The 16881-nt window shown below is 42.7% G+C and overlaps 1 pseudogene; it reads left to right on the top strand.

Moving 5' to 3' along the window:
* Positions 1-16070, top strand: part of LOC146174233 (solute carrier family 22 member 3-like) — a 95900-nt pseudogene extending 79830 nt beyond the window's left edge.
* The last annotated feature ends 811 nt before the right edge of the window (positions 16071-16881 follow it).

A 16881-nucleotide genomic window follows, 5' to 3' on the forward strand; every position in this document is an offset into this window, starting at 1 on the left:
CAGTTCAAAAAAGCTAAGAAACAAAATGAGCCATTTTTCGGATTAGTCTCACTGCAGAACGGGTAGGCAGCGAACGCGATGGTTAGATGGCATCCTCGAGGCGCTGCAGACGAAGTTATGTGATGTTAGGAAGATAGTGAGAGACCGGAAAGCGTGGCGTGACATGGTCTATAGGGTCACGAAGAGTCGGACACGACTGAACGACTGAACTGAACTCACTGCATTTCAAGGGCATTCACTCGGTATTATTTTCTTGTACACTTTGTACGTTTCTTTAGGAATAAAAAGATGTGAACATTCAGTGAAAAACAATTAAAGCCACTTTTCTAGCATGTAAGAAGCAGACAAAATATCATAAACGTTCTTCAGTCCTCCATCATGAGCACTCTGCGGTTTGTTTCAACGCAGGTTTTGCAACAGCCTGCTTCTCTTCACCACTACGCTGTCATCCGTGGATTTAGGTGGCAGCTCTTTCGTTAACTTCGCGCTTTCTGCAGTGGGCGAGGTCCCTGGAGGCATTGTCAGCTTGCCTGTCGTACGCTTCTGCCGCTGAAAAAGGCCCCAGGCGTTATTGCTGCTCCCAGTCGGCGCGATGGCGATCCTTATTTCGGCACTACCTGAAGGTGAGTTGGACATGACATTGCCATTTTGAATGAGAAAATATTTTTTTACTTGAGTAGCACCACCAGGACCTGTTATTAATAAAACATGTGGGCTTCGAAAATGAAACTTAATAAAAAAGGCGCTGCCATGAATACGTTTCAAGCCGCGCTAGAACGAACACATTAGAATCCCCATATCTCGCACGAGAGCACTTGGCTTCTATCGCAGCCGTTTACTTTTCGTTTAAAACTGCAACATAGTGTCGCGCTACCCAGTAAATGACTTCGTGTTCATCACCAATTTCCAAATGCAACACACGCGTGCTCTACAATGAATATTGTTAGCTTCATCAACTCCAATCTGTGCAACTGCTTCATTTATATATTCATACAACATATGGCAGAGCGCGGATGAGGACCGCGTGCCCATTGTCGGGTGAATCCACCATGCGACGAGAGTGAACAGAAATAAACGAAAATGCAGAAACATAATCAGCACCAGCACAACAAATTATTTCGCAATACTTCTCCTATGTAGTGTTGCTAAGCCACTCCATTAGGTACACTCATGAAATTTGTTTTCTCCGGTTACGGTTGTCAATTACATAACATGGATACAGAGGGCGCTATCTCAGGAACCTTCTACAGGACGATACGTAACGAAAAAAGGTGAAATGTTACAAGCGCCATGGTTAAGCGCAGTCGTAGGAATATTATTCGGCAGTAATGCTAGAAAGCGAAGTGTGTCTAAAGCCTTTGCTAATTTCGTAGCAACTTCAGTAAAGTTGTGTTTTTTTAGTAATGTAAACTGGGGGGGGGGGTTCTTACTGTCGTGGACCTACTAAATCTCTGGAAGCGCATCATCATCATCACCATCATCAGCCTGATTATACCCACTGCAGGGCGAAGGCCTGTCCCCTATTTCTCTAATCAACCCGGTTCTGTGCTAGCTGCATCCACTTGACCCCTGCGAACTTCTTAATCTCATCCGCCCACCTAACTTTCTGCCGCCCCCTGCTACGCTTTCCTTCCCTTGGAATCCAGTTCGTTACCCTCAACGACCATCGGTTATTCTCTCTTCGCACTACACGTCCTGCCCATGTCCATTTCTTCTTCTTAATTTCCACTAGAAGGTCGGTAACTTGAGTTATTTCTCTGACCCACTCTGCATGCTTTCTATCTCTTAATGTTACCCCCCCCCCCATTTTTCGTTCCATAGCCCTCTGGGTTGTCCTCAGCTTAAGTAGAACTCTCTTGGTTAGCCTCCACGTTTCAGCCCCATAGGTGAGTACAGGCAAGATGCAACTGTTGTATACTTTCCTCTTCAGCGATACCGGTAAGCTGCTAGTCGTAATCTGCGAGTGCTCCAAATGCGCTCTATCCCAATCTTATTCTTCTTGTTATTTCCTTTTCATAGTCCGGATCTGCGGTTACTACCTGTCCTAAGTAGACATATTCGCCTACTACTTCCAGTACTTCGCTACCTAATGTAAACTGCTGTTCCTTCCCGAGGCTGTTGAACATTACCTTAGTCTTCTGCATATTGATTTTCAAGCCTACCTTTCAACTTTTTCTGTCTAGGTCATCAATCATTATTTGCAGTTCGTCCCCCGAGTTGCTTAGCAAGGCAATGTCATCAGCAAATCGCAGATTACTGAGGTATTCTCCATATACCCTTATCCCTAACTGCTCCCATTCCAAGTCTCTGAATACTTCCTCTAAACAAGCTGTGAATAGTACTGGGGAGATTGTGTCTCCTTGCCTAACACCTTTCTTTATGGGAATTTTGTTACTTTCTTTATGCAGAACTATGGTTCCTGTGCAGCCACTATATATATCTTCCAGCACTTTCACGTATGGCTCGTCTACCCCCTGATTTCGCAATGCCTGCATCACCGTCGAGGTTTCAACTGAGTCAAATGCTTTTTCGTAATCAATGAATGCTATTTATAAGGGCTGGTTATATTCCGAGCATTTTTCTATCACCTGATTGATGGTATGAATATGATCGATAGTAGAGTATCGTTTCCGAAACCCTGTTTGATCCTTTGCTTGATTGCAGTCTAATGTTGTCCTGATTCTATTAGTGATTACCTTAGTAAATACCTTATACGTAACAGACAGTAAGCTGATTGGTCTGTAATTTTTAAGGTCCTTAGAGTGCCCTTTCTTGTGAATGAGGATAATGTTTGCGTTCTTCCATGGTTCCGGTACCGTCGATGACACCAGGCACTGCGTATACAGGGTGGCCGGTTTTTCTAGCACGATATCCCCCCGTCCTTCAGCAAATCTGTAGTTATCTGATCCTCTCCCGCTGATTTCCCCCTTTTCATAGTTTCTAGTGCTTTCTTGACCACGTCCTTCGTCAATGGTGGAACGTCTGACTGTTTTTTCCTACCGTCAATCTCATTACGGTCCTGACTACTTTGGCTACTGTAGAGATCTGTATAGAACTCCTCGGCTACTTTGACTATCTTGTCCATATTAGTGATGACGTTGCCCGCCTTGTCCCTTATCGCATACATCTGGTTTTTGCCTATGCCCAATTTCTTCTTTACCGCTTTAAGGCTTCCCCCGTTTTTTACAGCATGCTCAATTTTTTCCATGTTATACTTCCTTATATCGGCCACCTTTCCCTTATTGATTAGCTTTGATATCTCGGCCAATTCGATCTGGTCTGTTGGATTGGAAGCTTTCATACTCTGGCGTTTCTTAATCAAATCTTTCGTCTCCTTAGACAGCTTACTGGTATCCTTTTAACTATCCTACCGCCTACCTCTACCGCGCACTCAGTAATGATATTTCTGAAATTATTGTTCCGTGCCTCTAGGGTAATGTCGCCATCCTCAGTTAGAGCTGAATACCTATTCTGTAGCGAGATCCTGAACTCTTCTGCTCTCCCCCTCACCGCTAATTCGTTGATGGGTTTCTTTCTTACTAATCTATTGCGTTCCTTCTTCAGATTTAGGCTAATTCGGGACCTCACCATCCTGTGGTCACTGCATCGCACTTTTCCTATTACCTCTACATCCTGCACAAGGGGGGGGGGGGGGGGGGTTGAACACATTATGAGGTCGATTTCATTTTAGTCTCTCCGTTAGGACTTTTCCATGTCCATTTCCGGTTCTTCCGTTTGCTGAAGAAGGTATTCATGATTCGTAAGTTATTGCGCTCTGCAAACTCAACTAGTAACTCCCCCCTGCTATTCCTAGAGCCAATGCCATAGTCACCTACTGCCTTGTCTCCTGCCTGTTTTTTCTCTACCTTGGCATTGAAGTCGCCCATTAGTACAGTATACTGCGTTTTTACTTTTCGCATTGCCGATTTTACATCTTCATAGAAGCTGTCAGCTGCCTGGTCATCATAACTACATGTAGGTGCATAGGCCTGTACAACCTTCAGTTTATACCGCTTATTAAGCGCATATGTATTCTAGAAGAAATATAGAGCAAAGGTTTAACGAATAAGTTTTGTTTCGTGCTCGCACACACTGTGCGACGCATGTATCAATGTAGGAGCAAGCTAGTAAGCAATATAAATTAGAATATCATCAATTGTATCCTTCTCAACAGTTAATGTAACAACATTGGCGCGAATCATTGCGGATTAATACTCAGCATTGCTTATAATAATAACCGACCTTTGACACTGGCCATTGAAGCTTGAAACATGCAATTGAGCACTGGTAGATGTTTGTTATATCAGCTCGTCAATTGTACTTTAATTAAGCACGGTGTGGCATCATTGATCATGGACAGGTATTCAGAGTTTATTTTGGGCCGCTATCAGTGATATGAATCAGCATTTATTTATGCACCTAGATTATCTCCAGCCCGTAATCTGTATCTTGGTACACAGCCCCCGGATTTATTAGCATGCGACTTTAAAACAGGTCAATAAGTGCAACCATGTAATATGGTCAGCTAAATGTTTTTGTTACATACGGTACTAGCTTTGTCACTGAGGAGGTAATGCTCTAAATACTAAGATATTGTAACATAGTGCTCATTATTCATGAGTTACTGAATGCCCGAATGCTGCTCATGACAGCAAGTTCAAATCATCGGCTCGCGGCCATTACCATCATCAGCTCAGCCACTTTTCCCGCAGAAAGAAGATGGCGTTGGTTCTTTTCGAACTAAACAGTTAAAAAAGAAAAGCGTTGGTTGAAAAACAAAGCCATCATACCTAATCATAGGTCATGTCCTCTGAAAATTCCTAAAACTATCTGATGGCTATATCGGGACATTATGTCGTCGCGAGCTTGAAGACTTCGGTACATGATTGGCAGCAACGGCTCATTCTTGCTAATGTTTGCAACGTTGATGGTGATCAAGGGACTATCTACTTTCGCTGCCTCAATCATAAGAATGTCTCCCACTGGTGTCGACTGCTCGCCTGTGCCAGTCATTGGCAGGTGACTCAGGGCGTCGGTGCTTTGGCGTTCCGTTCCAGGGCGGTACAATAGCCTGTGTTTACACGTGCTCAGTATGAGGCACCACCGCAACATGGGGGGGGGGGGGATAGATCAGTCGGAATCATCATCTGGTCCCAATATAGCTAGAAGAGGCTTGTGGCATTTGTAAATGAAGCCTTGTTTTCCGGCAACGTACTGGTGGAAATGACCTCCTCGTTGGAAATGACCAGGATAATTTCAACCGTTTCCTTTGCCTACGAACATTACTACCTAGAAAAGTAAGAGTATTAAGTGCCAAGTAGGCTCTAGAATCAGATCTTTTACGGGCATTGCCCAGCTACCGTCTCGCCGAGGTGGCCGAGTTGCATTAGTAGCCTCTGTGAAGCGACAAAGCTACTTGGTTTCGATAGTGATTCATAAAGTACTTTGCATTGTTCACTGCCGCCTGAGGAAAATACAATGGCTCTTCTTAGGCCCTTTCTGTGGAAAACTTTGAGACGTTCATGATGGATGCCAAAGGTTAACATCACGATTTTTGGTCATGATTTCCCATGTGAGCGCGAACTGCAGTTCTCCTTAGCGGCAACGCGTTCGCTCGTACTTGAACGTTTGCAGATTATGCCCGCCATCTACACATTTTTAGTGATGGTTCTATAGACAAGGTTAAAAAATCTAGCTCAGCGGCTTTTTACAATCCTTCTATGGACTATACGTAGTATGCACGATTTACTGAGACTACGGACAAAAGTGTTGTTATTTAGGTGGCTTTACGGAAGCTGGGGTCTTGTCCTTCTCAACCTATTGTCGTCCTAACCGATTTAAAATCTGCCCTTCAATGGTAAAAGCGCGGGTTCCTTACTGATGCCTTGTCTATAAGCTCTCTACGCTTGATGCGGAATCTAGACTTTGGCGGCTCTACTTTACATTTCCAATAGGTGCCATCACACATAGGTGTCAGGGGCAACGAGTTGGCAGACAGTCTTGCCCATAAAGCACTATAAAACAAGTCGCTGAAGACATAAAAAGACTTCAGAAAAACAGTACTCAGCCATTTAAGTACCCTGTGGAATGCGCGCTACAAGCCATGTGTCACCAAGGGATTGAGAAAACATCAGGCGACTATACTACATCGAATTCGCACGAGCTCTGCTTGTACTTCTGCCTGGATGCATAAGACGGGCATGACATCGTCTCCGCTATGTTCTGTGTGCGTATGTGTATGTAGAGGGTGACGACTGGAGTGCAATATGTACTGTTATGAGTGACTATGAGCATAGTGTGCCGGATTTCACAGATATTAGGACGTTTTCCTAACGCATAAGTGCGCTATTGTGGAGCAATCGCCAGCAGAATAAGCAAGGTTAATCCTACCTGTAGCCTGCAACAACTCAATTCAGCTCCCTCCTTGTTGAGCAGTGAGTAGAGTTCCTTTCTGACCATAAAAGTATTCCGGAAGCGTAGGATACCGGAGTTTCGTTGCGGGAATCACCTGTCTGAGTTAGCACTGCCTCAACCCCGTATGATTATGAATTACAAGACAAAAAGTGTGTGCCTAATGGGTACAGTGTGTAGCAATCAGCGTTTTCTTTATTTTCCTTAAAGCCAGCTTGTGTTCCCAAGCCCACTTCCACTCAACTCTCTTCTCAAGTAAGCGGTGAAGACTCTGAGATTTTGGTCCGTTCATTGACGCAAGAGCGGTAGAAAGCGATATATCTGAAAAATGATTTTAGGTCATTCTTATTTTTCGCTGAAAAAGCTTCAGCGATTGCCCTAGCCGTATATTCTGTAGGCTGCATACCTTCATCAGAGAACCAGAAGCCGAAATATTCAAGACAAGGTACAGAGAAGAAACATTTGGCTCTATTTGCTTTTAACATGGCTTGCTGCAGATGTTCCATGACATCACCGACCCTTTGGAAATTGTAAGCCATGATAAATAGATTGACCGCCTACTCCAGGTAATTGCGCGATAAAAGCGCTGGTGTCGGTTTTTCGACGTGCCCCATATGTTTCAGGGGAAAGCTTTCAATAGCTCATAAGTGGCGTCCGCAGTAACTGGGTGCAATGTGTGTCCGCAAAATTTCATTGAATTCCGCAAGTTCTGCATAGTTACCAAATGCGATAGTGGCAGATATTGATACTAATGATAAAGGAAGAGATAGTCTCACTATCTCAACTTTGGCTGTAGAATGAGAGGAAGAGCTCTCTCTTGCTGCAAGAGAGAGGAAGAGGGTATCTCTAAAAAGAAAAGGAGGCACCCTCCCCTTTGTTTCTAGCATTTCTCTTTCAATACCCTCCCCCATGTCACTCTTTTGCTCACTCCCTCTTATCCCGCCTCTTTCTCTTTCACTCTCACGAAATAGTAAATATAGATGCAGTCTCTTTCCGCTTTCTCCCTCTTTCTTCAGAGAGAGTGGAGAATTACAGAGAGTGAGAGTTAAGGAGAGTTTTGTCTTGTTCGCTCCTTGAATAAAGTCTATTTCACTCTATCTAGAAAGAGACAGTCTCTCCCCCTCTCTTTCTTTCTCGAGGAATCAGGTGCGTTCCAAAGATTGCAGCAGGGCGACCTAAATACTTTCGCCTTGCGGCACGATGGTGACGTAAGTGCTCCCAAGAAACTTTTTGTTGTACAAACTGAGCTCATTATAATCAGCGCAGTCATATCGCATTCATTGTCACGCCACCGGCAGACACTTCGAAAGGCAGCCCTTGCTTGCCTGAATCTACCTTGTCAACAGGAATATCGCATTTCCACTTACGAGTCACAGGTTTCAGACGTCATCGGACGCAGCACCTAGAATGCCAACACCACACCAACGCTTCTGCCGTGGCACTGGGAAAAACAGCGTCTCATTTGGCGTACCTTGAAAGAAAAGCGACAACCCGGCAATTTAATTTAACAGTTCTATGTTTAAAACACCCTTAAGATACTATACGAGCAGTGCAGAAGTTTGTGGAATAGCGACTACAAACGGCGGCATTTTCCATCGGAACTACTCGAGTCATCTGCTGTTCTCAAATCGAACTGCTCTATGTAGAGAGTGTATACTTCCAGAACTACCAAGAGGAGCAATCATCAATTCGGTTTCGGAAATAATAGAAAGCAAGTAGGATCTCTGTGCAAAACATTTACAGCGCAGTCATGGAGCTCACAGAGGCATCTAAGGGATAGTGGCAGAGCCAGAAAAAAAAAACGAAATTGTGGTAAAACCTTGAACTTTCCATGAGAATTCAAGAAAAAAATAGTCAATTATTTGCTTGGGATGAGTTAGAGCATTATCGACGTGAGCTTGCAAGGAAGGATAGTTGCCGGACCCAAAGCAAGCGATTAAAAATCCCATAACTTCGCTTGCTATCTATTAACGCAAGAAGTGTAGAAAATAAAAAAGTTAAGGCTTGAAAATCTGTAGTTGTTATGCTACCGGTATATAATTGTTGGAACAGTAATCGTTTTACATAAATTATAATGAGATTGGTGTTGAGGCGACTGTCTACGAAGCCAAGTGATACGCTCACCGAGGAGATGGAGGATTTCGCGGTGTCAGAGTCGCCATGAACTGTAGAGCCTATCACGTGATGAAATAGCCGATAATGATTTTTTTTAAAGTGTCGATTTGGGATACGTCCTTTTATTATGGGCAGTTTATCAGCTTACTAATTCTGACATGTTCGATTTTAAGCCAAATGACCATCAGTTGCCAAAAATATCTAACAGTTGACATTATTGTGCCTGCCATCCACTGAGAGCTTGAGGTATGGTTGATTGACATCAAGTGACACAATACTTAACGTGATTTCTTCCCTTAACATTCAAAGTGATAAAAGAACGAACGCATGTAGGTTCTAACCTAGACCTTTTGTGCGCAAAATATATGACACGGGAACTTTTCAAATTCAGGAAGAAGTTTTGAGTACAGAAATAATATCCTTTTTATGCACACAGTGAAGGTAAAATATCAATAATTTTGAAATGATCGATATGCGAGACTATGATACGTGAGACTGCGTTTCACTGACGACTATTTTGACTTTCACGTTGGCTCTAGTAATGACGATATCTAGACTTAAGTTCATGGCAATGGTTGTCTCATTTAAGTTCGTGTCATCAATTATATTGCTGAAATATTATTAAAGCTGCCTGAATCCCCACATAACTCGCAAGTTGATTCATAAAAAATTAAAGAATAACTAGCGTCAAAAGCCGCGCAAAACATCTACACTACATTTTGCAGAACTAAAGCAGCTACTATAAAAAGCAGATAATAAATCTTTTCTTTTCGTCATAAGCATGGACCGTTTGTTAAAATTATCTCTAAAAAGTAGTGGCATGATCTAAAAGAAACCAACTGGACATAAAAAGATTAAACTTCGATATATTCGGTACACCTAGCGCATCCCAACTGAAGCAGACTTCAATCATTATCAGCAAAGTTTAATGAGGAATTCCAAACAAATATCCACAAAAATATCTTTGTTTTGTGGTGAGCGAGCTACTGGAAACTTACTGCCAAGTATTTTCGGCCTGACGACATTCCGGATAATTTTTGTGAAGGTATGCCCAACATGGGGGAGGGGGGGGGGGGTATCTGAGTCTCTAACCCACATTTCCAATTTGTTCTTAAAACCGGACAGCATCGATCCGAAAAAAGCGTGAGTACAGCTTTGATAACTCCATGTTATAGGAAGAACGACTGTTCATCTGTTTAAAATTATCAACCCGTTCCTAGCATGAGACCTGTTGTAACTGGTTGGAAAACGTTGTTTTGTGAGGTAGAATATCTTTTGAAAAACCATATTGTTTTGTTGGGTTTACGACAATGAGTTTAAGAATAGCTAGTAAATCTACTTTCAAGAATATTTTTTATAACTGCACGAAGTTTCGTCATTGCTGCCGGTCACATGGGCGCGATATAAGTCAATAAGGCCTTTGACAAGTGATACCATGGCATGTTATCCGATAACTTAGAAAACATATCTTCAGCCTAGTAATATTTGTTAGATCAATGTGTAGGAAAGGGTCCAATTCGTTGCAATAATGACAATTCCTCGGATATAGTTCTTGTAAGTTCGGGAGGTGGCCAGGGTACTGTGTTTGGCCTTGTGTTCTTTTTAATATATGTACACATTTTGTTTAACATACTTGTTTGAGAGCTTTGTAGGGATCCTTCGAAGACAATTTGTTGCGTTAAATTAGATATCTTGAAGTAACCATGTTATCGTCGAGACAAGTGGTGTAGCAATTGCCGACATTTTTATGTTGTGCTGAGATGGAGCCTAATAAGGAAAACTTGTGCTTATGTAGGTAATGCATAAAGAATGCCAATAGCTTTCTCTTTCAGTTGATAGTTGTTATCCTAACTAATAAATTCACCTGTACCACGTTTTTACTTGACACAGCACCTTCGGCTTTGAGAAAGTTGTGGCTCAATAAACGAAAACTAGAACATGCACCCATTACTACGAAGATTATTGCCTATAAAGCCGCTGTAGGGTCGAAACATGAATATACGTTTTTGGTATAAATCCTCATTATGTTACAGATATTACAAGTAAATAGCGAACAGAGAACGTACGCGCACCAGAGCTATGTAACGTCTACAAGGGAATAATAACCGACTATTTTATTGTCAGAAAACAATCTTCACTCTCTAATAAATCACCAAAAAGATTGGCCTCTCATCCCAAATTTATAAATATATTTATATAAACTAAAACCTAAAGGCGTCTACTATGTCTCACGCCTACTAGTACCAGAAGTACGAGGCATACTATGCAAGATTACTATTGCCATTATTTTGCAAGGCTAATATGTAAAAGTAGAGTTTTTTTTTTCAAGAAAAATGTCTGAATTGAATGCTGATCTGCACAGCATTGCCGGTTCCCATGAGTTTTGTGTTTAGACAGAAGGTGCTTTTGTGCGATTCTCTGTTTGTGATTAGTTGTTGTTTTTATAAGTATGATGCCTGGTACTGTTATTTTGATGCAAATGGTTTATTACTAGTTTCAAATTTAGTCCAGAACCCCTCTTCTCTGTATCAATTCGTTAGCGCGCAGTACGCGGAAGTAGATAAAAAAATGTAAGAATAATAGAAGTGAAACTATCCAGTATAGACGACAAACAATAACTGCGCACCAGTTTATTTTTCAAACGGCTGCTTTAAAACAAGAAATTGCAATCACTCTGTCTTCCATACTTCCCATTTTGTCATATGAAGTCTCGTTTTTAAGAGAACGATTTTGAAATTTTATATGAGGCAGTTAAGGATTAGAAAAGGGAATTCTTAAAGCAGCATTTCTACCCGTCTGCCTCGGAACCGATATAATTGCAGCATTTCGGTTTTCGTCTTGTAACAGAAAATTTTTGTAACAGAAAATTTTTTGCGATGAGTGGTAAATCCAAAGGAAATACAACTGGAGGAGCGGCCGCGCTAAACATACCCTCACTACATAGGTAAAAAGACAGATTCATTTAGTTTAGCGTTACTGGCTACCGCTACGTTCTACTGCTACCGTGAGCCGTTAGCCGTGCATACACTGATTGGCCCTTTCTGCCGAATCTGGCTGCAGTTTGCGGGCACGTTGCGCCACCTGGGGTTATCAGGGTGATCCGGGCATGCCAACTGATGCTCACGCAATAGCGGTGTTCGGTGGCGGTCACCTGCAGTGCGAAATTCAGTCTTTATATTTTGACTGACTGATTATTTAAGTACACCCATTATCGATTATGTTATTTGCCGGCAGAGATGGAGAAGCGCTATACAAGCAGTAAAAACAAGGCCTGGGGCCGATTGTGGCACCGATCTACAGCTTCTTGTTGCCAAGATTAAGCTTCGATTGAGGAAAACGCAGAAAACTAGAAGGCCTTCCAGGTATAATCTGGATCAAGTTCCATTAGAATATACTGTGGAAGTGAGGAATCGATTTCAAGAATTAGATCTAGAAGACAAAGAGCCCGAAGAGATGTGGACTGATGTTCGCGATATAATACAAGAAGTTGCTACTAAGGTAGTTCCAAAGCAAAAGAAGTGCAAGAAAGCAATCTGATTATCTGAAGAGGCTTTGCAAAAAGCTGAGGAAAGGAGGATGGCAAAAGTTATGGGGGAAAGAGAAAGATACAAGGTTCTCAATGCGGATTTTCAGAAAATAGCAAGGAGAGATAAAAATGCCTTCCTGAACATACAGTGCCAAGCAGTTGAGGACGACAGCCAATTAAGGAACACAAGAGCTCTGTATAAGACAATCAAAGATATCAAAGGAAGCTTCTGTGCTAAGCTGGGCATGATAAAGGACAAACAAGGCAAGGACCTCACTGAAGCCGCAGAGATAAAGAAGAGGTGGCAGGAATACACAGAAGAACTGTACAAGAAGCACCCGAATGTGCAAACCCAACATAAGACGGTTGTGATCATTGATCTCGAGCCGGGCATCCTGAAGAGTGAAGTTGAATGGGCCTTAACCAGCCTTGCTAAGAACAAAGCTAGCGGAATTGATGGCATTCCAGCTGAGTTGCTTCAAAACTTCAACCATGACGCTGTTAACATTCTGCATACATTATGTCAGAAGATTTGGACAACCCTGCAGTGTTCACAGGATTGGATGAGGTCAGTTTACATCCCCATTCCAAAGAAAGGAGTGCCAAAGATTGTTCCAACTACCGCACGATCGCGCTTATTTCACATGCTAGCAAGGTGATGTTGAAAATCCTCCAAGGTAGGCTGCAGCAGTATGTGGATCGGGAGCTTCCGGACGTGCAAGCTGGGTTTCGCAAGGGCAGAGGAACTAGAGACCAAGTTGCCAACCTTCGCTGGATCATAGAAAAAGCAAGAGTTCCAGAAACCCATCTATTTCTGCTTTATTGATTATGCGAAAGCGTTTGACTGCGTAGATCACAGCAGATTGTGACAAGCTCTCCAAGAGATGGGAGTTCCAATTCACCTCATCTGTCTCCTCAGGAACCTGTATGAAGGGCAAGAGGCCACAGCCAGAACTGGGCATGGTCTTACTGATTGATTTGCGATTGAGAAAGGAGTGAGGCAAGGCTGCATACTGTCGCCCTGCCTATTTAACCTATATGCAGAGTGCATCATGAGGAAAGCCGGCCTGGACGAGTCTTCAGCTGGAGTGAAGATTGCTGGAAAATGTATCAACAACCTTAGATATGCGGATGATACCACTTTAATGGCAGAAAGTGAAGCGGAACTCAAGAGACTTCTGATGCGCGTACAAGAAGAGAGTGAGAAGTTTGGGCTTAAATTGAAAATTAAAAAGACAAAGATCATGGCGTCTTGCCCTATCAAGTCCTGGAGCATCAAGGGACAAGAAGTGGAAGCTGTGACAGATTTTCTTTTCTTGGGCTCCAAGATTACCTCGGAAGGAGACTGCAGCCATGAAATTAGGCGACGCCTGCTTCTGGGAAAGAGAGCAATGGTTAGCCTTGACCGCCTAGTAAAGAGCAGATATATTAGTCTGCCAACCAAGATCCGGATAACTCGTGCTATGGTCTTTCCAGTTGTGATGTATGGATGCGAGAGTTGGACTGTGAAAAAGGCTGACCGCCAAAGAATTGACGCGTTTGAATTGTGGTGCTGGCGAAGACTCTTGAGAGTTCCTTGGACTGCCAGAAGATCAAATCAGTCAATATTGTCGACCATAAACCCTTACTGCTCTTTGGAGGGTCAAATTCCTAAGTTAAAGCTCAGCTACTTTGGTCATCTGATGAGAAGAGAGGAGTCGCTGGAGAAACATTTGATGTTGGGAAAGGTTGAGGGTCGCCGGAGAAGGGGTAGGCAGCGAACGCGATGGTTAGATGGCATCCTCGAGGCACTGCAGATGAAGTTATGTGATGTTAGGAAGATAGTGAGAGATCGGAAAGCTTGGCGTGACATGGTCAATAGGGTCACGAAGAGTCGGACACGACTGAACGACTGAACTGAACTGAACTGAATTATATCGTTGGTTATTCGCAGGACATTTTTGGGTTCGCCTAGCCATCAACATGACGTCTCGTTGTCTTCTTGTGATTTCGGGAGCCATACTATGGGTGTACACTATGAAGCTCTTCCCAACGTCAGCTAGATGCTTCGGATTTGCAGCCTGCTTTACAATGGGCCGAATTGGTGCCATTTTCTCCCCCTTCATGAGAGACCTGGTAAGGAACAGTAATTAGACCCAAACACTGAAAACAGGCTTGAATACTTCAGTGCGCCTAACCTTTGAGTGGTACTGCAGAGTTCTCCTTATGCAGTTTTTAGTGAGGTCTTTAGGTGCTGCCCAATAACAGCCTGAAAATTTGGAACAGAAATCTGCCCTTGAGAGAGCTCTATACATTTTTTTTTGCTCAAACGATGTACAAGAGAAACTAAATTTAAATAATTAAGGCATTCTTGTTTCCGTAACTCTGTTTTCTCAGCAGTGACCGTCCTAGCTGCTCTCTCCAGGCCATAATTGCAGTGTGTTGCCTTACCAGTGCATGAGTTTGTGAAGAAGTTGTATGCTCTGAACAATACAACGTCACTAAGAAAGTGCTATCAAGGGCGAAATATTATAGACTATCTAAAATCTAGCAATTCATTCTCTTACGCAATCCAGATGAAGGGGGATAAGAAGGATTGATGTGACGTGGATGATAAAGCAATATGACAAAAAGAAAGTGAACGTAAAAAGATGCCCACGGAAAAAATTAGCGAGCTAAGAAAAATTGCGAGAGTTCCCGTCCGCAAATCATTGCACTACTCAAGAAATTTCAACCGAAAGAAAGCAGTTTTCATAAATAATTGGTATTTTTGCGCAAGGCTCTTTTGGACGACCAGTTGAACAAAAGTGTTCCTTAGCAGCTTCTTTCAGCACTACGTAATGTCAGGTTGACCTTTAGATAAGGTAGTTATATTCTTTTTAAACTGCTCTCCTTTTCTAGGCAACAAGGGGTCTCAATTTGCATCCTGCCTCAATTTTTAATATAACAGACATCACAGAATTCTTGAATTCTTCTGTTAACACTGCTTAAATTATGTTAACACTGCTTAAATAGCACGTGCTCACGTGCTCACTGGTTCAAGACGTATCACAAACATAACGGCCACAAGAACAAACAAAACATTTTCATCTGAAAATAATCAGAAAAAGTTTGCCTCTCCTATTCAGCAATTTGTTTTTCATTTTTACCTATTACAGAAGGTTAACTGTTGTGTAATCGCGGCTATAGCGATAGCGCGATAGCGGTGGCGCGATTATCGCGAGAGTTGGCTGTAAGATAAGCCATGTCGTTCGGGCACCGGGCCGCATTCCACTACAAGCTGTGATGGAATTCGGTTACCAACCCACCGGGCCTTCGTCTGCTGTTCCCCCGACGAAACACGACATTAACCTGTAATAAAAATTTGCTTTAATGGCCCTCGCAGGGTTCTACGTAAGTTGAGGACAATGCAGAGGGATATGGAACTAAAAATAGTTGGAATAACTAGAAAAAATGGGAAGCGTGCGGAGTGGACAAGAGAAATAACTGAAGTTACTGACATTCTAGTGGAAATCAAGAATAAAGGGGCATGTGCAGGACCTGTAGTGCTATGAAAGGAATGACGAATGTCGTTTAGGGTAAAAAACTGGATTCCAAGGATAGGAGAGCGTAGAAGGGGGCGGAAGAAAGTTAGGTGGGCAGATGAGGCTAAGAAGTTCGCAGGGGTAAAGTGGATGCAGGTAGCACAGGGCCAGGTAATTGGAAGTACAATGTGGGAGAGACCTTCGTCCTGCAGTGGGTATAGTGAAGCTAATGATGATGATGAGTGCTCGCAGAAATGTATAGTTTTTTTCACATTTCAACTTGACTTGAGGTGAGAGTAATTTAGAAGTATGTTACAAAGCTTACCACGATCGCTGTGTTTCTGTAGGGTGTCCATGTGCACATCGTAGCTCCGACTATCTTCCTCATTGGCGCCAGCGTTTGGGCAGCCGCGGCTGTCTCCAACCTCCCAGAGACGCTCGGCGTGAAGCTGCCGGATACTTTCGAAGAAGCAAATAACATCGGACTGGACGTTAAGGACACCGTAATTGAATGACTTGCTCTTTTATAGTACTTCGCAAGTCCTACCGATATTTACACAAAGAAAGGCAAGATTTGTGAACTTTTTGCCCCAATATGTACCGTGTGCGAATGTTGCATCAGTGCATTGCAAGTTCACGGTGCTCACTACGTTGAGTGGCGTATAAAAATTTTTGCGGGCAGTTCTAGTAGCCACAAAAATGTGAAACGTAATGTCCAAACGAATTTCTCCTCTAGCATGTGAGAAATGCCTTTATTACATATCATTTGCAGTAATGCTGCATGCTCAGGTGATAATCATGGTATGGCTGCGTCATAAAATGAATGATAGTTGCTGCGTGCTATATTCCTGCTAAATCCTTTGACAGGGCTATTTAACTCAAATACTTTACATGCATGTCACCTCTTTCGACGTTATTCACGATAAATACTTACTTGGAACTTGGCAAAATAGGTTTCATTTTTTCTGCTAGACGTTTACAGCTAAAAAAGTCGATGGTAGTCGAGGTTTCCCCAGCATGCTCGCTTCAGCTGGCGCACTCGACCTCACTGAATTGATGCGCATAAATTCAACGCTCGGAAATTATCAAGAATCTTTCACCGTTCAGAGGAATGTCTATATGTCCTTCAGGGTTTGTTGGACGTTTATTTGACAAAGTTATTAACCTTAATGTCATTCAATTTTTAATACCTTTAAATAGGAGCCTGGAGTGGAAGAAAGTAAACTCCACTACTATGAGCGCTAATAACACTGATAGGTCAAGTTCGGCGAATGGCCCTAGGTCCACCTTTTTTAAAATGCATTGTACGAAATGAAGCAGTGGTAG

This window comes from Amblyomma maculatum, chromosome 11 (assembly GCF_055883805.1).
Source record: "Amblyomma maculatum isolate TAMU_Amacu chromosome 11, ASM5588380v1, whole genome shotgun sequence".
Classification (NCBI taxonomy): Eukaryota; Metazoa; Arthropoda; class Arachnida; order Ixodida; family Ixodidae; genus Amblyomma; species Amblyomma maculatum.